The sequence below is a fragment of the Ischnura elegans genome, chromosome 11 (assembly GCF_921293095.1).
Source record: "Ischnura elegans chromosome 11, ioIscEleg1.1, whole genome shotgun sequence".
In the NCBI taxonomy this organism is placed as follows: domain Eukaryota; kingdom Metazoa; phylum Arthropoda; class Insecta; order Odonata; family Coenagrionidae; genus Ischnura; species Ischnura elegans.
In genome coordinates this window covers 65410038-65432401 of record NC_060256.1, presented here as the reverse complement: position 1 = coordinate 65432401, position 22364 = coordinate 65410038, and positions in this window count along the sequence as shown.

Sequence of the window (22364 nt, the reverse complement as noted above, 5' to 3'; positions counted from 1 at the left end):
GGGTCGTTGAATACCAAAGTTGTCAAACTAGAAAGTTATTTTATTCTTCACATGGGAAAATTTTACACTGAAAAATCATTCGTCTTGACCGGGAGACGAACCCGAGTCCCCTGACTTCCTGAGTTAGTGGTGTGATTCAGCCAGCTAAGCTACCAAACCGACGCACAGTGGGCTGAAATCGAAAAAAGCTGGACCAACCTCAATAACGATTTTTATGAGTGCGGAACTTCAAATTTTGCACAATTGTTGTCAATACATTAGTGCATTTTTTGACGTAAACCGTTTTTCATAGGTTAATTTTTCAAACAAATTACTTGCCCTCAAAGTTGAACAAATGTTGACCAAATAGAATTTTTTTCGAAATTCAGCATGTTAAAACTAATGCCACACCTTCTGTAGTAATTAAAAAGAAACAAAGCACAGTTCGGAGATTGCTGCCGGCCACGGGGAATACCGTGCTCGACGGACGTTGGAAAGTGAATCATTTAGCAAGTGAATTGTGTATAAGATATAATCTATTTATCCCATTTGTTTTAAATTTCATATAACCTAATTTCCTCGCTTTATTGCGATATTTATCGTCGATACGATACAAATTGAAAGACTCTGTTTTTCGTCGAAATTTTGGGTTAATTTGGGATTAGGTATAAGAAAAGGATCACCGAGTTATCTCGAGATATTTACGTTAAATTACATCCACAGTTTTAGAGTGTACATCAAAAGACATTTACCTTGACCGTCAAGCAAAATAAAAATCAATGTTTTTGCCGTACGCACAGTTCGCGGTAGCTCCCTGATGGCCTGGAACGCCGCGATGCGGCGTACTTTACAATTTGCTATGTATAGTCATTTAGGGTTTTTTTGCGTAGTTGTGTCCAATTTCATGCATAATTAAATAATTCAAAATATCATTTAATAGTCTTCTTCTTCCATTCTATGATGTTTTCTCGTCTTCTTTTAATGTTGTGCGACGTTGTGTAATTTTTCCCTTCTTTTTAAGCCTCCCTTTCCCTCCTCTTGAGTCCCCCCTTAACCCGGCTGGCGTCCCTGTGGCTGCCCCTCTCATCTCCCCACTAACACTGTCTCCACTTGTGTCTTCTCGTCCCCATCCACCTCTCTACTCTCGTGCTCGTCTCATTTCCTCATTCGTATTGAATATTTCGCTAATACTGCCAGCCTCGGCGGCAGCGAAGCAAAGTCCTCATGGCTCAATAGGGCATGGTTATTCATAAACGTTAAAATTGTAAACATGTAGAAAACTCTTATGTGAAAGGCCAAAATTGTAAACATATAGAACACCCCTATGTCAAAGGCCGTATTTAGCTGTTTTCGATGATATAGGAAGAAAAAAATATAAATTTCTCTTGTTACTTTTGCTACAAATCGTTAACTCATTGAAACAAAATTTGTCTGGCATATAGAGATATTTTCCGTAATAAAGGAAGTAATAAATAGACAAATAAAAATTGCTATTGAATCTTTTCAATACCACTACTGCAAAATTGCTCAACAAACACCCGCCGAATCAAATCCTCGCATCTAGTGGCCCATTTCCCACAGAACCCAGCGTGTAATACTCGCTGGTGGATCTTCTTCTCGGTCTCCTGTGACGTCAGGAGTTCCTCAGGGCGGTGTCCTAGGGCCTTATCTTTTTAATTTATATATTAATGATCTTCCGTCCCACCTTCTGTCCTCCCAAACACACACTCTTCTATACGCGGACGATTGCAAGATCTACAAGGAGATAAAAAAACTCTCTCCAAATCTCCAAATTTCCCTAAATAAAGCTTCCCTGTGGTGTGACACTTGGAAATTAAAGCTCAACCCTAAAAAATGCAGCATCATGACTATTGCGTTAAAAACACAACCCGTCACTTTCAACTACACCATTAATTCATCTCTCTTGACCAGAGTTACGACGATGAAAGCTTTGGGCGTTATAACCGGCCCCAAACTAAACTACTCCGACCACATTCAGACTGTAAAAAAGAAAGCCATGTCTCTGTTAGGCCTTCTTTACCGCTTCACGGAAATAAAGGATCCCATTGCACTCCACTCCTATTTCTCAACGATTGTCCTTCCTATAGTTTTGCATTTCTCTCCAATTTGGTCCATGTCAGCCCCGACTAACCTAAAATCCCTTGCCTGCATCCCCCACTTCTTTGCCAAAATAGTTAGGCATAGAATCTCTCATTTACGTAATATGTCCTCTGATGCTGTATTGTCTTCTCTTTCTTTGTCTAATCTGCAGAATCTCAGACTTAAAACGGACTTCAACTTTCTACACAACATCTTGAAGTCGACTTAGCCGTCGCGTCGCGCCTTGTAAATTTTCATTTTTTTTAAATTGCGAAAATAGGTATCGTCATTTAAAAATCTAAAAGGGTGCAATACATACTCCAGGAGTAATAATCTTTCGATTTAGGCAATAAAAAAATAATAGGAAACCACCCTATTGGGCCACGTATTTTCACAATGTATCCAGTGGGTATCATTAAATAACTTGTTCCTTCCATTTCTTTTAATGCTGTTTTCTCGTCTTCTTCTAATGTTGTGCAACGTTGTGTATTTCTTCCCTTCACTTTAAGCCTGCCTTTCCCTCCACTTTAGTCTCTCCTCACCCCCACAGTGGCTGCCTCTCTCATCGTACCACTAACACTGTCTCCATTCGTGTCTTGTCCCCATACACCGCTCATCTCTTGAGCTCGTCTCATTTTCTCGTTAGCAGACGACGACGACTGTGAGTTGGCCTCTTTGGAGAGAGGGGAACCTCGAGATGTGTTGCCGGCAATATTTCTGCACCGCGTTCCCAGCTCACCATTCTCTTCGCACAACTCCCTTCCCTCTCCCACTCCCTTGCTTTCTTCTCGTCGCCTTGAAGTCCGTGTGGCGTGAAAGAGTTGAAGGCGGTCGCGCCCGAGACACACGTGTCTAACTAGACTGTGATTATGTCATGCAGGCATTGCGCGAGGAGTGGAGGGTGTGGAGATTGCTTGCGGTTGCACCAACTGAGGTGGTTTATTAGGGGAAGAGGGTTTCTGTTGGGAAATGTTTTGAGTTCGGCTGTATAATTATTGTGTATTTCCTCAAGAAATGCATGCATTATTCTAACGAATTCTTTGAGTGTGATACTTTGGAAATTTGGAAGTGACGTAGCCGAGGTATCGTTTGTTAGCCTGCTATATTTTCACTATCAAAATTACGATCATTCAAAACTATTGATTGGTGAACAATTATGTTTGTTCATTTTATATTTTATATATTAAGCCTATTTTCTTTATCCAAATGAATGAGTCAACTTTTTATGGATTTCCATCATTATTAATTTATGTACTTTGTTATTTTGATTGCTATTTTTTGTATTATTTTACATTTTAGATCCATTTATCACATTCGCCACAATACTTTGATACGATGATGGTGATGTTGCTTCATCATGCGTTTTCACATGATTCTAATTTGCTCTACAGTGTATGCGATTGTTTAAAAAAATCAATAAATGTGTTTGCGGTCTCCAAGCATCTGGTTGAACTAGACTTTTATTATTGCTGCCATTTCGCAAGGAGGAGTAGGGATTGCTTGCAGTGGACGAGTTGCAGCATTTGAGGTGGTTTATTAGGGAAGAGGGTTTCTGTCGGTGAATGTTTTGAGCTCGACCAGATAATTATTTATTCCCCAAGAAAACAAAAAATTAATGCATGCATAACTTATTGTTAGTATCGAAAAACTTACGAATTTTCAAGTGTGATACCTTAGGAATTTGGGGTTGAGGCATCTTAGGATTCGTTTGTAAGATTGCTATATTTCGCCATTAAAACTAAGAAGAAATAGCCTTAAACAGTCTTGCCCTTTGCTAACCCGAGAAGATTTTATCAATCGTATTCGCAAGGAAAGCCTACGATCATTTATAATACTAAAACCTTTTGAAATCTTTAAATGCAATTGCCGATCCAGGATTTTTTCCTGGGGTAGGGACCAGGGTCTGACTGGCAAACGGTCTTCTCAAATTTGGGATTAAAAACTACATTAAACAATTACTCTACGAAATGTACTCTTAATTTTATGATAAAGGTTATTAATATGTAAATATTTATAAGCTATATATTAAAATATAATAATATTTGTTTTAAAAATCTCGCCTATTTTTTAAGCGCCTGGGTTGAGATACGTGCCCCTGTTCTTGCTATTTAAAATTATTTTGCAGCATATGCAGCCATTATTTTATCAACTTGCTTGCATAACAATTTTTATGCAGATTTCGACTGACTATTGACTTTAATGACTATTAATAATAATAACTTCTGACTTAAATGAACTCATGATGAAGAACGTTTATTCAATATGGTTAGGGCTAAAAAGATTCTATTTCGAGGAAATAAGGTGGAATGTTTCGAGTTTCATAATAAATTAGGAGAGGTAAATGCTACCTTTGAGGGGAGTATAGAAATTTGCGGGGATAATTTTAACTTAGAATGTAAATTTATATGCATACTGGTGTGGGATAATGGGAAACCGAAGGGGGTACGTCTCGGAGGGAGGGGACGCAGGTTCTGGGGGTAATGCGGGGATATACGAGGGTCTCCATCGCTCTCCCCCCTCTACCTTTTCCCAACCAACCCCCACGCCAGGCGTAACACGTGCTTGGAGATGCGAAACCCAAGGGTTGACCGTGATAACTAGCAGCGGGTAATGGGGAAGCCGAATTTCCTTTAGAAGGGGGGCAGGAGGGGGGAGGTTGCCAAGGGGTCGGATTTGGTGGGAGGCTTTGGGTCAGGAAGGTGGAGGGGCAAGAGTTGGGAGGGTAATGGTGAAGAGAAGGGCAAGGACACGGATTTAGTCCGCCAACGCAACGTCTGCGACGCTAAGCGCGGCACCCGTTCACGCATCAGACGTCTGTTATGTGAAAAATCATGTCATAATCCCAGCGTGACCAAAAAAATAAAAAACACGCTTTTTTAAAAAAAACAGTATGCAATGCACACAAAAATGAAAAAGAGTTTCTTTCTATAAATAAAGTTTGGAGAGATGTGGTCGTTGTCGTGCACTGAGGAAATAGATATTTTTTTGGAGGAAACAGATGCTGTGCGGAAAAATACGAAGACAGTTTTACTCCCATTACTTAATTTGGCGTTGCTTAATATGGCATTATACCACAGTGTTTAATCAGCAACGATTGAATCAAATTGATAGTGAGTGCATTTGCTTGGACAGCCAAAGATCCGAGGCTCATTTCCCGATCCCGAGAGATTGCTTTTGCATGGAATCTGTGTGGTTATGATGAGAAAATTTTAAAGGGAGGCTGTAGTGATTTTTATTACCTTGCTCGAGATATAAGGCCAACGCCGGGTGCCTCTCATAAAATTCACATTCCCTTTCATTTTTACTCTGTAGAATGCGGAAAGGGAGTAGCCAGACACTCACGTCAGTGTCCTCCGTCTATCCAGTGACTCGCGAAGTATGATTTTTCTTTTCGATTATAAATAATTTGCACACCATTGTTCCACGGACCTCTCCTAGCAGTCTGTATTACTCGAGTGGACCAAATTACAAGCGCAATATTTTAACCAGAAAATCTTCGATTTTAACCGTTTTGAGTCTTATTTTTCCATGAAGTAGGAAATAATACGCCTTAATTAGTATGTTTCTAGAAAAACACTCTCGTATCATAGGGAGACGATCAACGAAGCAATCCTCTATCGTAGGATGCAACCCTCCCACCATTATTATTTTACTTATTAAACCGTGGTTCCATCAAATAAAATTGGTAAGTATTGATGCCTTAATCAGTTAGCCAACTAGAATTCGTCCACCAAGAGCTCAATTTCAATCAATTAACTTACTTAGAAATATTGTCTAGGAGACGGTTGCAACATAAAATTTTCGCTGAAATGACATGCATATTCGTAGCTTCTTCTCTCTCTCTCTTTCACTCGTATAGCCTAGCTCGTCACATTCGGTGTGTATTGAATAGAATAGAATATGAAATTTATTGTTCCGGGACAAGTTTGCCCCTTAGGAACATATATGGTTATAAATATCATAGAGTCAGACATATTACAAGAATAAGTAGATTTACATTATACATCGATTTCACAGAATGCGGCAAAATATATGACAGAGTAGAACAAAAAAAATACACATGCATATATAACTAACAGCAAGACAAACGTATGAAGTCATAAATACATCTGATTTTATTGAATGCGGCTGAATATATGACAGGGTAGAACAAAAAAATACACATGTATATATAATTATCATCACGACAAACGTATAAACTCATAAATACATGTGATTTTATTGACTTTAACATAGGCACAATAATCAGTTTATTTTAGCATTAGCACAATAATCAGTTACGATACAATATTCAATTTACATGTAGCAATATTTCATACTATTTCTTTTTGAATTGTCTTACATTTTTATATTTTTTTAAATCGCATGGCAATTGATTCCATATTTCGCAGGAGATGATATAGAAATACCTAGCGTAAATGGATGTTTTATGGTTTGGAATGTAGAGTTCTTCCATATGGCGTGTCGGGCGTTTATTTGTTTTAGTATTTTATTGTATATATTTGTGTAGATATGTGGGAAGTTCAATCGTAATTAACTTGTACATAAATGTAGCCTTATAAAGTAGACACCTTTCTTGAATCTTCTTGTATTGGATATTCTAAAAGGGGAAAGTGCCAATCCAAGATGAAGCCAGGCCATGGCATGGAAAGGTTTTGGAGCGGAGGTTAAAGTGCTATGTGATTATCTTTCGGCTTGGATGAATGGCACGAGGGGAGTGGAATAAACCAACTGTCAACTCATCGCTTACCAACGCCGAGTTTCTTTACTACCAATCATTCTATGGTCTTTCTTCATGGCTGTAGTAACTATACCTTCAATCGCCACGCCAAAAAGCATCACGAATACAAATTTGTGAATACATACTGCGTTTAACCCAGAATTTGGTGTTGAAAGCTCAATTTCTTTATCTATAGTCGGTAGAGATTCATAATTTTATTAGAGAGCATGGTTTTTAATGTCATACATGATGGAGACATGCATATCATAGAGTTAAAATGAAATTTAGTTCAATTCCACTGGAATATTATTCAGCCAACCCTCTTCTCGTGTGCCCAGCCGCTACAATGAGTTAAATAACCTAATTTGAAAAACTTGCCTATGAAAACCATTCATCCTATAAAGTAAAATAATCGTACCGATCGAATCCTGTACGAATTTAGAGGTATATTGGCCTGCCATAATTTATTCCTGCTTATAATCAATGCCAAGGAAATAACCACTGTAAAAGTGCTCAGTCTGAGATGGTTAAAATTTGAGATTTCACGAAAATTATGTGAAGCGATGTGAATTTCTCTCTCTCTTTCGCATAGCTAGCCTATTATCGGCGGAAAAAATGAAGAACACTGGACTTGAAGTATTTGTACGTAAAAGACGAAAATCGTTGATTTGGTTGAGTGCCTTGCCGCGGGGTGTTTTTCATCTTTTTGGTTTATTTTAGTTAAAAGGAACAATATAAACCTTTCCTCGCATGAAAATTTTACAAATATTTTTTACACATAGCATATGTAACTTCAATATTCATGTAACCTAAAGGCCGTTTTACACGGGGCAAGGAATTGCGCAGGTTAGAGCTGCATTAATGTCCAAAATGGCGTGGAATTACGCGAATGCATAAACGAAATTAGAAGAGGGGGTATTTTGCCGTCTCTCATCCACGCATTCCCGCATGTGCTCTAGCAATTCACCGCTTTACACGACGCAATTTTGATTGCGCCTTCTCACGTATGTCAGATTACGCAATTCCGCGTACCGTGTAAAACGGCCTTTATAAACCTCGGAAATTGTAATCTACCTTTAGATCACTAAAAATCAAGGAACGAGTTAAATTTAACTCTAAAAAGCTCTTTCTAACGCGAATAATTAATTTTCCTTACATAAAATAAGTAAAAATCAAATATTTTACCCGTGACGAGATGAAAAAGACGACCGTTTCACGTGTCCTTCTTCACTCTTTCGACCGCAGAAGCTTAAAATTTACGTTTAACCAATGTTTAATAATTTCATTTTTGTAGTCGAAGAAGCAATGAGTAAAACAATATATAACATGATCCTAAGGAGCTTCGGCAGAATTTTATACAAATTCTTTGGGGTCTGCGTTCTACCTTTTTTGCACCGATAGTAGTTCTTCGCATTTGATGGCACGGTATGTTATTTGGAGGAGGCGACCGACAGCTGAGGTCATTTGCGACATGAGGTAAGGGTGTGGAAGGAAGGGTGGTGAGAAACCTGGCGTCGGCGTTAGCCTGCTCTTAACAAAAGGTGCCAAGGGGACCATGGCTTAACGTCCCATTCGACGGACGGAGTGTTGCGCTTGAAATGTCCTCCACACAAAATTCAAGCAGGAATCGGGCATCTTTGAAAATTCTCTGCCGCTGCCGGGATTTGAACCCGAGCCCGCCGGGTGGGAAGTCAACACCCTAGCCACCACACCAACCCGATCCCCCTTCGCATTTGATGTTCATGGGATCTTGTAAGGGGGATCTGCACCAAAGGAAGAAACTCCTGGCAATGAGATGGGAAATCTCCCGTGGTAAGTGGTTGTCCTCTTGTTCGGACTCAAAGGCAACGAAGCTCATCGCTTTCCAACTCAGTTTCTCTACCACCAGTAATTCCATTGTCATTTATAATGGTCGTAATGGCTATACTTTCAAATGTATTGCCAAAACATAAGTAAACAAATTTGCGAATAGATGATGCGTATTAACCCGAATTCTGGGTTGAAATCTTATTTTATTTATAGTTATAGTCGGTTGAAATTCATCATTCTGTTTGAGAGCATTGCTTCTTTTGTAATATATGGTAAAAAGATTCATATCATAGAGTTAAATTGAAATTTTGTTCATCTCTACACAACTAGGCTTTTAGTCATCCCGACCTTAATCTACAAGGCCGTCAACCCCTAACATAAACTCTCCAGATATAGCGAAAATAAATTATTCATTCAATAGAGTAAAATAACTAAACTTTTGCCAGCCCGAATTTAATATGGTTGGTGGGAAATGTCGAGAAAAAATATTCCTGTGGAAATAATTATTCGCATATGTTTAAAAATTGGACTTTTCACAAAAATTTCGTGCAGCGATGCGATACTTCCTCTCTAATCTCTCTCCCTCTCTTTCGCATAGCTAGCCTAGTTCATCGCATTCGCTGTTCATGGGATCTTGTAAGGGGGCGGGCTGCACCGAAGGAGGTGACGTCAGACGGTGGGATGGGTAGGCTCCAGTGGTAAGTGGTTATCCTCTTGCTCGGACGCAAGGGCACGTCGGGGGAGTGGGAGGGAGGAGGAAGGGGTGGGTGAAATGATGAGGCTCCCAGGATGAGACGAGGAACGGTTTAAAGGGGCGACGGCGGGCGGTGCGGGGAAGGGTCCTTCCTCCATGATGAGGGCGTGGTATGAGGGAGGAGACGCCGGTCCTGGGAGGGGGTTTTAATTAAGGACGCCTCTCATAGACGCAACGGGGGCAACGGGGAGACCGCGCCCCCCACTCCAGTGGCGGATACGGGTACTAACGCTACGGATGGAAGGGTGGGGGAATCCCCTACAGTAGGGGCAGGGATACAGCGAGGAAAAGGGTTGCGAGGGAGAACGGGGGGATATGGTAGGAAGGAAGGATTTCTGCTTGAGCCCAGAGCGTTAAGGGTAAAAGGGACCCCGAGGTTAGAGACGGGTAGGGGTTATCAAGGAAAAAGAGTGGCTGGGATATGCTTCACTTCCCTTAGGATGATAGCCCCGGAAATCTCACAGATGTCACGCTGAATGCGAGAATTTTGCGGCCAAATCGAGAGGGATAGGGAAGGAGAGGTTTCATGAGGATGAAGGGATGCATGGGAACGGTTTTCGTTGGTTCAGTATACTCACACACACAGAGGGGGTTGGGTAGTCAGTCCTTCTTTTTCCCATGCAACAAAAAGGCTCGCGAACGCCTTGAAGAGTTGATGAGGCGGGCGGGGTTTATGGCGTCATCGTAGGTAGACGGTCCTTTTCGGGAGCTTTTTTCGCAAAAGAAGAGGGGGTGAGAGCGAAAATTTTGTCTGAAGGGGATGTTTTCTTTTTATTTTTTTAGGTCCCCTCCTGTGTATCTTCTTTTTTGTGCATGCTACGTATAAAAATAAAGATCCCAGAGAGCAGGCAAAGGAAGAGTTGCGGCCATTGAGAGTTGGTCCCATATATGCATGTATATAAATGAGTGGTGGGGTGAACTTAAAAGTTTAATTATTCTGTAGTTGGCACGTAGAGGGGCTGACTTGGGGCACATCGCTGTCAGGACGCAATCAAGACTGCCAGAGAAGGACTGGGAAGGAATGTGGAGAGGCGAAATACCGTGAAGGGGGAAAGACGGGCGAGAAATTTAATGGCTATCCAAAATTTAATCACGGCCGCAAATGAAGCTGAAATGTTGGATTTGACGCCCCGCAAAGTGTGACGCAATTAATGAATGATAAGTTGGTGCCTGTCTGTTCCCCTAAAAGAAGGAGAAGTGCCTCAAGTCAATGATCTTTCTGTCTTTATAGAGGAAACTCACACGTTTCTTTACCTCGCAGCTACGCCTTGGCCCAAGTTTAGGTGCACTGGAGAAATAACAAGCTTGCGGTTGTGACGAGTCCTCCATAAAGCATAATTTATTTCTTGGATGTATGGCCTGAAGTAAGCATTCATGGCTCAGCCCTATAATAATCAGATGTGTGTATAAATAAAAAGATATAATTTTGGTGCATACTTTTCAATATTTTCAGAAATTTTGCTTAAATTACAATTTACTGGCGATATTCACTTCATAAAGAAGTTAAATGCAATTAAATGACAGAGATGTTAATTATATTTTGTACGATTCCACCGAAAACAGTAGTAACCATGGTCATTTATTTGATAAATATTCAGAAATATCTCTAAAAAAATTAGTTTTCATATTTTATAATGGATTTCCTCTGAAGACAAAATATTTACACTTTATTAGGAAATTATTCTAATAACGTCCATTTTAGAAATAAGTTCAGCGAACTGAATACTTCAATTAATTATGAAAACTAATTGGTCAGTAAATACTGCACACTAATATATTCACGCATTGAACTTGATAAAATAACAACTGAATGACATTCTAAAGAAATTACAAGAGAAATTATAACAGTAAGGGATATAATAAGTATGTAAAATTATATGATGAAGCATATAAGCGTATATGCGTAGCGCCGCAAGCAAGTGCCATTTTGAGAAATGGCATCGTTTAGATGAGCCATGCTTTCTAGTTTAACGTGTGGCGTTTGGAAATAGCATCCAATTCAGTGCTCTCCAATCTATACACTGTGGGATGTACTCGAGTAATGGCAGTATTAGCTCACGCCTTTTTCTTCCATTTGATCAATGTGTGACTTAATATCCTCTGTAGCCCCATTCCTGATAAATGCCAGCGATTCGTCTATAGGGCATTGGCCTCTCATTTTTGTAGCCACTAAACGTTGAGGTCGTAATACTGTTTATATACGCTGCTACCGTTCATAACGGTTGTAATTATTTTCACCATACCATACTATGGCTGTTTGATTAATGATTTCTCGTTATCCTTTTCCCTGGCACTTCACGTAGCAAACGTGCACAAAATAAGCTACAGCTTTCCCGACTCTCTTTATACCATCACCCAAAATTTAAATCTATTCTTTAGTTTAAGTTATGAATTTGTTTTCACAATTTCTCAGATTTAATTAACTACTGATATAATTGTTGACAATATTAAGGGGTGGAGCATTTTCCTTAAGGTGTTAAGAGTTTTAACTGAATTACTAGTTCTTTGCATAAACATTGTAAGGATTTGCTGTCAACAACTTATTCATTAACTAATATTTTAATTCTTTCGTTTTTCACATTGCTAGTCTATTTAAAACCTTTTCGCGTGATATCAAATACGTCATTCCCTTATAAATTAGAGGATCTGATAGACAACCTTAAAAGTAGTGTCCGACTTTTGCGTTTCAGCGAGTATTTTTCCTTAATATTAAAGGTTAAAATTTAACCCTATAAAAATAATTTAACATTTTAAAACCTTTTGAAAGTTACCTACTGTGTAATAAGTGCATGGGCAAATTTTTAATGAAACATTTGTCAAAAACTTATATCCGGTTGCATATTTCGTGTTGGTTATATCTAGAGAATAACACGTTTTCATTTTAAGGGATGGTGGATCATCTAAACCTACCTATATTCACATAATATTTCGTGCTAAAATGTGAGAGGTGTATAAAACACGTATACCCACAGCTACAGTGATAATCTCGGCTTTTCTCGGTTAAAAGCAGAATGGACGGTATCTTTTGCTGTATCGCCTTCATAAAGCGGAAGATGAATGCATTTTGATTCGGCCGACGATGTTTTTTTTTTAATCCACAGCCAAATGCATGGATAGAACATTTTAACCCCCACTGCGGGTTATGAACTTTACGTTAGGGCGGTTTGAAATGGTGCGGCGGTAAAAAACCTAAATATCGCGAGCACTACGCTACCACATCGAAAATCTCTCCTAAATGTTCGAGCGAGCGAGCCAAGAGGTTTTTTTTCCTGCGGGATGAAATTCGGATATTTTTTCCGGGCAAGAATAATGGAGAACGAAAGATAATGTGCGATGATGAGAAATACATGACGCTGTGGATGAGCAAAATGCGAGTATTAAGGGCTCTGGTGAGCAGGCATTCCGCTTGTAATGGATTTTCAATGAACTAATGAATCCATTACCGTTATTGGTGATATTTTTAGGTCAATGCGCATAACGATGACGCATGATTCGGCTCAATTCCCGACCACTTTAGTCTCTCGCACTCAGAGGCATTGAAATGGGACAGAGCCGAGCAGTGGAAAAGCATCGCGGCTCCAAATATTACTGCTTCTCTTCGCCAATGCCACAAAATTTCATACCCTGCACTCTACCGCCAGCCTGAAGATCTCACTATGATATCGAATCTATTCTAACCAGCTTATATATGTGTATATTGCAGAATAAATTTTGAACACGAATTGTAGTTCAGCATGCATGGAAATAATAAGATAAAATAAGCTCTAAATTGTAAAAAAATTTAAAATATGGGCCCGCCCCTCTCTCTTCGGAATTAAGCTTTCGGGTAGTATCTATAGTCTTCAACGGTACGGTAAGTTTTTATTTTATTTTATAAATTCACAAATAACGCTCCATGTATTTAATCACTTTATATTTGGCAGATTTTATTCAATAGATAAACGCAATATGATTACAAGGCTAACTTGCCATGATTTTTCAATAATTACGTTATAATTAAATGTAATTTATGAAGCCAAACCGGCCAAGATCCCATTGTTACTTTTGAAAGAAATGAAAAATTAGCTTCCGATGATAACTTTCAGGTGGCACATACAGGAATATAAAGCGTGGAAAAATTATTTTTCCTATACTTAATATTCCAATGGAAAAATAAAATATTTTAGAAAAATAAATGTTTTTTCTACGCTTTATATTCATGTGGATCTAACATACACTCAGTCAAACAACTATTGATAAACACGTCTCCCCGTTTTAACGTTGTTGCGTAATAATGGTAAAATAATTCAGAGACAAAAGTACACATTGGGCGTGTATGGACGTAGCTGATAAAATTTTAGTTCCATAAGGATTGATTATTTTTTTATCTCCGTTTCAATGAAACAGCAAGCGAAATATATTTCCAATTATTCTCGTGTTCTAAAATTTGTAATGATTCACGTGGGGTTGACGACATGACGACATGATGTTATATATAGATAGAGAGCGTTGTAACGCCAGGAGGTTTGAGTTATTTCCCTTTTTTGGGTGAAGTGGGAATTTTGAGCGGGAGATGACCTGGACGGACGTTCTATACGGCGGCGGTAGTTGATGCCGCGTTCCTGCGGCAGTTAAAACTGAATTCGAGCAATAACTTTTATCGAGACTCGCTAAAAACAATCGCGCCGTTACTCGACCCGCTGTCGTGAAAATGTCATCAGAACTTACGGCCCCGCTGTGCTCAGTATGTATGGCCTCAGCAGCCAGCCTTAATTTTCCTCCCATCGCCAGCCAAAAAGCCGATATCCATCGTCCGAACGCGGAGAAATGACTTATGTCATGGGGCTTTCTCATCGTCAGTCTTCTTCATAACGCCATTACCTCATATTTTTGCCATATTTCCTGTTGAATTCTTCACTATTCGTTTAGCTTTTTACAAAATTCGTGCCGGAGAGATAAGATCGCATCTTTGTGAGTAACAAGATATACTTTTAACATTCTCAAAGATATTAAAAACGAAGCCACACTATAAGGAGCTTATTAACCTTCATATGTTAAGCTGAAATGGTTTAGTAATCAACAATTTGAAGTAATATATTCTGAGTACCTTGTCGAAGCGTCAAATGTTTGTAATTTATGGTACATTTTTCATTATAAATGTGAATAGAAGCATTAATATTTACTTTTATTGATTGAGCTCTAGGAAAGGGGTTGCTATGATTATTGCTTCATATAAAATTTATTTCACGGGTTCCGTTAAAAGGATCGAATGGAGTTTGCTGTTGTTACCTCATTACCATTACCTCATATTTTTACCATATTTCCTGTTGCATTCGTCTTCATTACTTCATCTGGCTTTTTAAAAATGTTGTGCTGGACAAAAAGGACCACATCTTTGCGAGTAAAAAGATATATTTTAACATTGCCATCTCTCGATGATGTCGAAGTGCAAGCCAAAATGTAACTTTATGGAGATAATTATCCTTCAAATGTTAAGCTCGGATAGTCTACCAATGACCAATATGCAATAATATATTCGGAATAATCTGTCTTAGCTTAAAAATTTAGCAATTTATGTCGCATTTTTATTGAGAATGTGAATGATTTATATTTACTCGTAGTATGCATTGAGCTCTATTAATAGGTTTACTGCGATTATTGCTTCAGATAAAAGTTATTTCATGGATTCCGTCCAAAGCATCCGAGTTTGATTTTGTAAAAAAAGGTTTTAATTAGATTTTTTCTACTCGTCACAAAATATACGCAGTAATGCACATTGTTTGAAGAAAATGTAATTTTATGTTGGTAGTTGTATCAAATTATTTATGGCCTGAGTATATCCATCGATTGCGGGCCTAGGGATATAAATGAACAATAACTCCAATAAATCCAATTCTGCTGGTCATATGATGATCATTAGTTTTTTTTATATCTAGTTACTGAATGAATTGTCGGAATTCGTGCAATTTAGCGCAGCTGAGGTTATATTGGATATAAATTTACGTACGGATTATTTCCTAATCCTCTAGATACAGTTTACAACTTAATTTTAATTTTAATGTGTTTTAATCTGCGCAACGGATTTGAGAACTTACATGCTAATTATTTCAAATTATTCCTAATCGAAATCGAATAAATTCATTAAATGTCAGTGAAAGCCCACACGGGGTCATAGCGCTGAATTTGGGCCCGTAAATTCCAAATCCATCGTTAATAAGAATTTATCATCATTAAGATATATAATTCACTTCAAAATAAATACCAAATTTCAGTACAGGATATTCTAATTTTCCTCCTAATATCCCTACCCTCATAATAGTTCCCTGGAACAAAGTTTAAGGTCTTCTATCTCTCTCTGTCTTATTCGTCATGTTGCATATTCCTTTATCACCCTATCACCATTCAAATTAATAAGCCGTTTAAAACGTGTCTTCTATCCTCGAAGGGAAAAATGACTGCTGAAATCAGCGAGGATACTCAAGCGAAACTATTTTTGGTGGGATTACACATATATTCACCGGCTTCTGAGGAGGAGGAAAGACGAAGTGTTGGACATAGTGGATGAAGAGAGTAAGCTTCTAGATTAGTTATGGAAGGGAGGTAAGGTTTGAATTGAGAGACCACTGATCGGGGAGGGGTTGTTAAAAGCAGTATCAGAGGAAAGGATGTTACTCAAGGGAAGAAGAGAAGAGACAGGATAATATGCGAAATGCTCCATCTAAACCTGCCTTAATCGGTAGAATACTGCAATATTAAAAATCGAGTAGTGTAAAATCGGTCACAAAAGGTCGCCAAAACATATGGTATTGTTCGATATCTGAAATATCAGGGACTATAAAGTTATGAAGAATGAGTCACCATGGCCGCTGGAACACAATTTTTAAATTTTTATTTTTTCTTTGCCACATGTTTGGAATACACATGGCATCGTTTTTTATAATAAATATTTTTTAAATTTCGTTTCGTCTTTATTGTTATCTGGCCAATAGGTTATTAATCTATTTTTTTAACCCCATTCTGGATTCCATTTCAAAATTCATCTCTTCTTCCGTTACGTAACTAAGGTTACAGTGAATTTACGACTGATAATGATGATTATTTATCAAAATCCAGGTCACTTTATTTAAAGAAAGAAGTGCTATAAGTAATATTTATCCATCTAAGGAACCTAGCTTATTCCTCCAGAATAGCTATATGGCATATCTATACAGAAATGAATACTTTTTGGTAGCTTTCATTTTGGATGCTTTAGCTTTCAGGTAGATTATTTATTTGTGTAAGAACATGGCTTCATTTGTGTATCCTTTCCGGAATCATAAAGTATGCAGCGGGTTGATGCAAATTCACCCTTAAAACCACTCTTTTGGCGGCCTGTAGAATAAAACCTGGAAGAGGGCTTGAAATGAAGTTAAATTGTTAGAAATAAAAATTATTAAGGAAGAGGCTATGATAGCTTGAACTTTCACCTCATTTATGCATAGGGGTTTTTGGCCATTGAATTGTTGTTTTGAACACAGCAAATCACGTGATCATATGGTGTTTGAAAAACGAGAAACGAAGTATTGCAATGTATCACCTTCAATATCGGTAAATGTTCAATCCAATAAGACTTTCACTTTTCTCTTTCGTTTAATAATAGATGGTCGTAGGGTTTTAGCAAATAAGCGTGGGTGAACGGACGATTTTACCCACGTTACCCCTGGTGACAGCCGGATTAGGATTAAGCCTAAGGTGAAGTGACAGGTAGCATTCGCCTCAACAATCCAGCGCTGACACGTTTCTCCCGTACAAATTGAGCGTCTTTCTCTTCGTAGACGTGTGTGTATGTACCTCAACAAGTGTAGGCTGGCGGAACTGGCATGACCTTTCGAAACAATTTTTTATTCAGTCGCAGTATCGCCTACCTTCCACTCATCTCGTCCAATTCTTTCCACTACCACACTCCGGTCACATCTATCTTGACCACCCCTCCAACTCTTTATCGCCACTGCAGGCTGCAACCGCTACTCTTTTCTGCCCCACAAATTCCCTATCGATCAGGGCTCGCGGCCCTTGCCTGGTCGCGAAAATGGTGGGGTGCAAAAAAAATCGATCGAAGGGGAGGGGGGGGGGGACGGGAAGGGCATCAAACGATTAAACCAATCAATTACGTGCGCTGTTTATATTACTCGCAGTAGGTCTTGTCATTGCCGTTTAAAAAAAATCAGAATCATCGGAAAAGACTTATTTTTTTATATTCCGTATCATTTTTTTCCTTTCGTTGGAGGTTATCTCTATTTTATTTCCAGACCTCCTCTCTTTCATTCCTGAATTGTTGCTTGAAGAAGTAATGGATTGGATGTATATTTTGTGTGTGTGTGAGTGTGTGACCCGTCGCTTTCTATAACTGCCAACGAATAACTGTCGTTCGTTTTTAATTAAATTAATTAAATCAATTTTGTTTGCCATCATCGTTCGTCCGGATGCACTCGAGCGGATATATTGCTATATTTTACATCGCGTTGGCAGAAAATCATTCCATATCGCTGGTTTTTTTTAAAAAACCCTTTCGTACGCGTTTCTCATCATTTTCGCTGGCGCATTCTTGCTCAATTACGTCCAATATTATTCATTGAAATGGCTCCTGAATTATTTTTTCCTTTATTGATACCAACCAATATATTGACATATTTATTGGAAAATACTGTATATGCTCCATTTTTGTTGCAAAGAAATTAATATCCTAACGTGTCAGTTTTTCGATAATTATTCAAATGGTGTGACGCTCATGTCTTGTGTAGGTGACAATAAGTGTCATATTGGCTGAGGTTTTTGGCAAAAATAGAGAGCCCTAAGAATGTGAACTGGTTTCAGTATTTTTATGTAAAAATAAAATATGTAATTGCAAATTTAATGCCATAATTGTGATTGCCTACATTCTTTGTATTTTATTACAAATATAGTTAATTAACTGAAATATTCACTTGATCTTATTCTTCCATTTAATTTTTCAGTATGAAGGTCTACCAATACTTTGAGAATATAAAGTGTAATATTTTCATTCACCACATAAATACTTAAGTCTGTGTAAATACAATAAAAATACTAACATAAGATTTCCAACTCACAATAAAATATGTACTGATTTTCGTAAATAATGGCTTGTAATTCGGGGACGACTAGGTACAAGCACGGAGTTTGGCAGTGAGAGAGGTATGATATATATGGCAGAGAAAAAGCGATGGAATTATGGTGGTACAGCTGGGTTAAAGAGTTTTTATGACATTTGAGATAACTGAATTCTGCAGACTTTAGGTTTTGAGAACCTAATCAAGGCAGTCTTAGGAGCAAAATATCGCAAAATTATGGCAAAGGATAGCGGTATAATATTTATGCGCTGCTTGGAGAAAATAATGAACTGAACATCCACTGAGTCAAACCAGCCATATGTTTCATATATATTTAAGGCGTATAGTCGTGAGGCGTAAGTAAGTCTAATTCTTTGTTGAATAGTGCAAACTGCACATTTTTATTGCTCAATTCAATAGATAACTTTTATTATTAAAGAATTTAAGGAGGTTCATGTTACAGACGAAATAAATTTCATTTTATCAGCATTACATGTATTATTTCAGGTATTTTCTTCGGGCTTGCAGTGTTTGCTTGTTTATTAAAATCTATTCTTGTGTCAAAATCTTCAATTAAAATCTTGGATATTTATTCATAAAACATAGGTACTTACTTGAAATCATTAAATATTTGCTTCATTTAAAACTACTAGGGGAGCCCCTTCGCACTGAATAATATTATGCATGCTTAACTTATCTACTGAGTTATTTAGAATATAGCTTCACTTCAGTTGAATCAAACAGATGGAAATTGATCATTTCAAATCTGCATGCCATGCAGTATGTTGCCCATTTGTGAGTTGCGACCGTTAATGATGCCACATGTGAAATGTGTATTTTTATACAACGTAAATGAATATGATAAATTTATTGCATAGTGCAGTCGCAGCGTTGTCTTCTTAGGAATTCTGTGAAAGCAGTTTACTTGGATATAACTTCGTCATGTCATATGTTTAGCAATATTGATGGGTAGCAATATGGGTTTCTAGAAGACTTTTCTCCCAGTCTTCTCAGCACTTCCTCATTACTTACCATTATTAAATTATTTCTTACTCGTTCGGCCTGTTTTACCTTCATCACTTTTCGGTAGCACCACAATTCTTCCACTCTTGACCTGTCTACCGTTGCCTACGCCCAAACCTCGTTTCCATGCAGAAACATGCTCCATGAATTATATACGATGAATGATTACTTCTTCAGCTTATTAAAACAACTTGTCTTTTTCCACAATATTTTATTTTCACCTACCATGGTTTCGGCAACTTGTGCCATTGTCAAGGTTATTTTTTTTCAAGGTTATTTTTATTTAAGCACAAGTTCCCGAAACCATTGTCGGTGAAAATAAAATAGTGTGGAAACAGACAGGTTGTTTTAATAAGCTGAATATTAAAGATATTCACCGCATCACGCCGGACACTGTGTCGGTTACTTCTTCGTTTGTATTCTTATCTGTCAGGAGATTCTTTTTGAAGGAGTCTTCTGCTATTCCTCTGAAAAAATTTTCTTCCTCCATAGCTGGTTGATCAGCTTCCTAAGTAAATTAAAAACTCTTTCACATGTTCAAATACATGTTTAGCTCTGAATAAACTGCAAATTCTCAGTGTATCCTCCTACGGATTCCTGTGCAGGCAGTATACTTGGGGATTCCTCCATCGTCGTGTCATCTGAGCGGCAATATTGATACAGGTGTCCCTTTTTCGTATCCCCACGTTAGCATGTTTACACATTCGGAGGAGAGGAATGGCGGTAAATTTCGCTGGAGCAGAAATCAGCCCTATCTCTCTCTCTCCCTCGACCTCCAGGATGGTAATTTTGAGGTTTCCGACGGCTCAGCTAGTCCTCATGACGGGCATACGCTGCTGGCCAATGATCCGTACCACGGATGCAAATCTATCCCTTCCCCCCACAAGGGTAATACCCTTTTGGTTACTCCTCAAGGCACCCTGCACCCTCGGAAACTGTTCCCTAAGCCATACGGCCCGCATTTCCTCACACCCGAATTCCTTGCCGGCCCCCTGAGGTGTGCGATGCAGCGCTCTGCAGGTATTTCGCCGCCCGCCGACCTGTCCGGAATACTTCCTGTGGTGTATTCGCGAGTAGAGTAGCGCAATGGTGAGAGAAATGCTGGCAGGTACTAGCGGGATTGCTCTGAATTTTCCTTGACTCAACGCGGTGATTCGTTGGCATATATTGGTTATGGTTGGCTGCGAGAGGTTATATGAGTCGAGACTTTTTTTAGTTAGGCACGTTTCTTTCAAGATTTGAAATTTTCGTTCAGTAAAAACTACATAGATATTTATTTAAACTGAACTGGATAAGGCTTATAGTAGCCCTCTATGTCTTCAGGTGAGTGCTCTCACTGGCATGCGCAGAGGGTGGGAAAAATAGGTACTAAATTTCTGCACTTACAAAATAAGAATATTATACTACAGACGTGCGAAAGATCCACAGAGAAAAAATCATTCGCCTTGACCGGGATCTTTCGCACGATTGTGAATTGCGGGTGACTCCCGTATAAGTTATCACCGCGGCTAGTCCCGGTATACTTTAAACTAAATTATATTACAGAGTTATTGAACTTGAAATGAAATGATAATTTGATCAGACCTCAGTCAAATTGGGGCGGATGATTCTAAGCGTCATAAAATATGAAGATATTCATCTCTTCAATATATTAACCGTATTTTTTTCAGCGACTACGGAGTGTAATCGAGAAGCGTAACGTTTTTAGAGTTCTAATGTACGTGCAAGTTTTACTTTATAATTTCTTCCACTTCATTCGGTTACTTTGTTTTAATGAAATTGGGTTGGATGTAGAGTAAAATTCCAAAGAACGGCTTAATGAAATGTCAGGAAAACGTATGTAATTTTCAATGAAACGTCAAAGAATTTCCATTAATATTTTATCAAAGAAGTAACTGCGATGTGAGTCCTAATACTCTCAAAATGTATGAAATATGGGTTAAAAATTGGTCAAATGGAATTGATTCTGAAAGATATAAAATATAAAGGTATTCATGCCTTCAATGTAAACTAAATTTTTTCAAGCGACTATGGAGTGAAATGGTGAAGCGTTATTCTCATATACATTCAATATTGCTGTATCAATTCTTTCAATACATGCGGTGAGTTGGTTTTATTGAAATTGGGCTGAATACAAGGCATAAAATGCCAAGTACGGGCCGCTTAACGAAATGCGAGGGATGACGACAGTAATTGTCAATGAAACATCAAAGAATTTCCAGTAGTTTTTTCCATGAAATAAGTTGCAGCTATATAGGTGGCTTTATTCCCAGATTTCATATATTTCGGCTAAAACATTGCTCAAATGGAATCCGTAGCAGATTTGTACTTACCCCTTAAATGCTGCTGCGAGAGGTTATGTTAAGCGGAGATTGTTTTTAGTTAGTCGCATTTCTTTCGTGAATGGAATTTTGAGGGAAAATTTTGGTTTATTCAAAATGCATTTGAGGGCGGCTTTTTGTTAAATCTTAAAATTTTCCTACGCCCAAGTGGCCCATAAAATTATAATTTCCTCATTTTTTGCACTTATTCAAGCAATGGGTCATTTCACATTTGGGGCATTTTTCCATCCAAAATCTGAGTTAAATTCTGATAAGTAAACTAAAGTCAACCCAAAGAGAAAATTGGTCAGCGAATGGCGTGCTCTGCTCCTAAGGGGTGTGTAGTCAACTACCTCTGTTTTGAATAGAGCTTGAAGTGTCCTTCTATCAAAATAGACATTTCCACTTAGAAACGTAAAATGCTCCAATTATGAAAAAATAAACAAATTATTTAAAACTCTTTGAGGACCGATGTCTACTTTGCTGTTGCAACAATATAATATTTTGCATCTTAACTCGTATTGTGAATCAGTCCTCTCTATCGAAAATATCTACTGTGATGAAAGGGAATA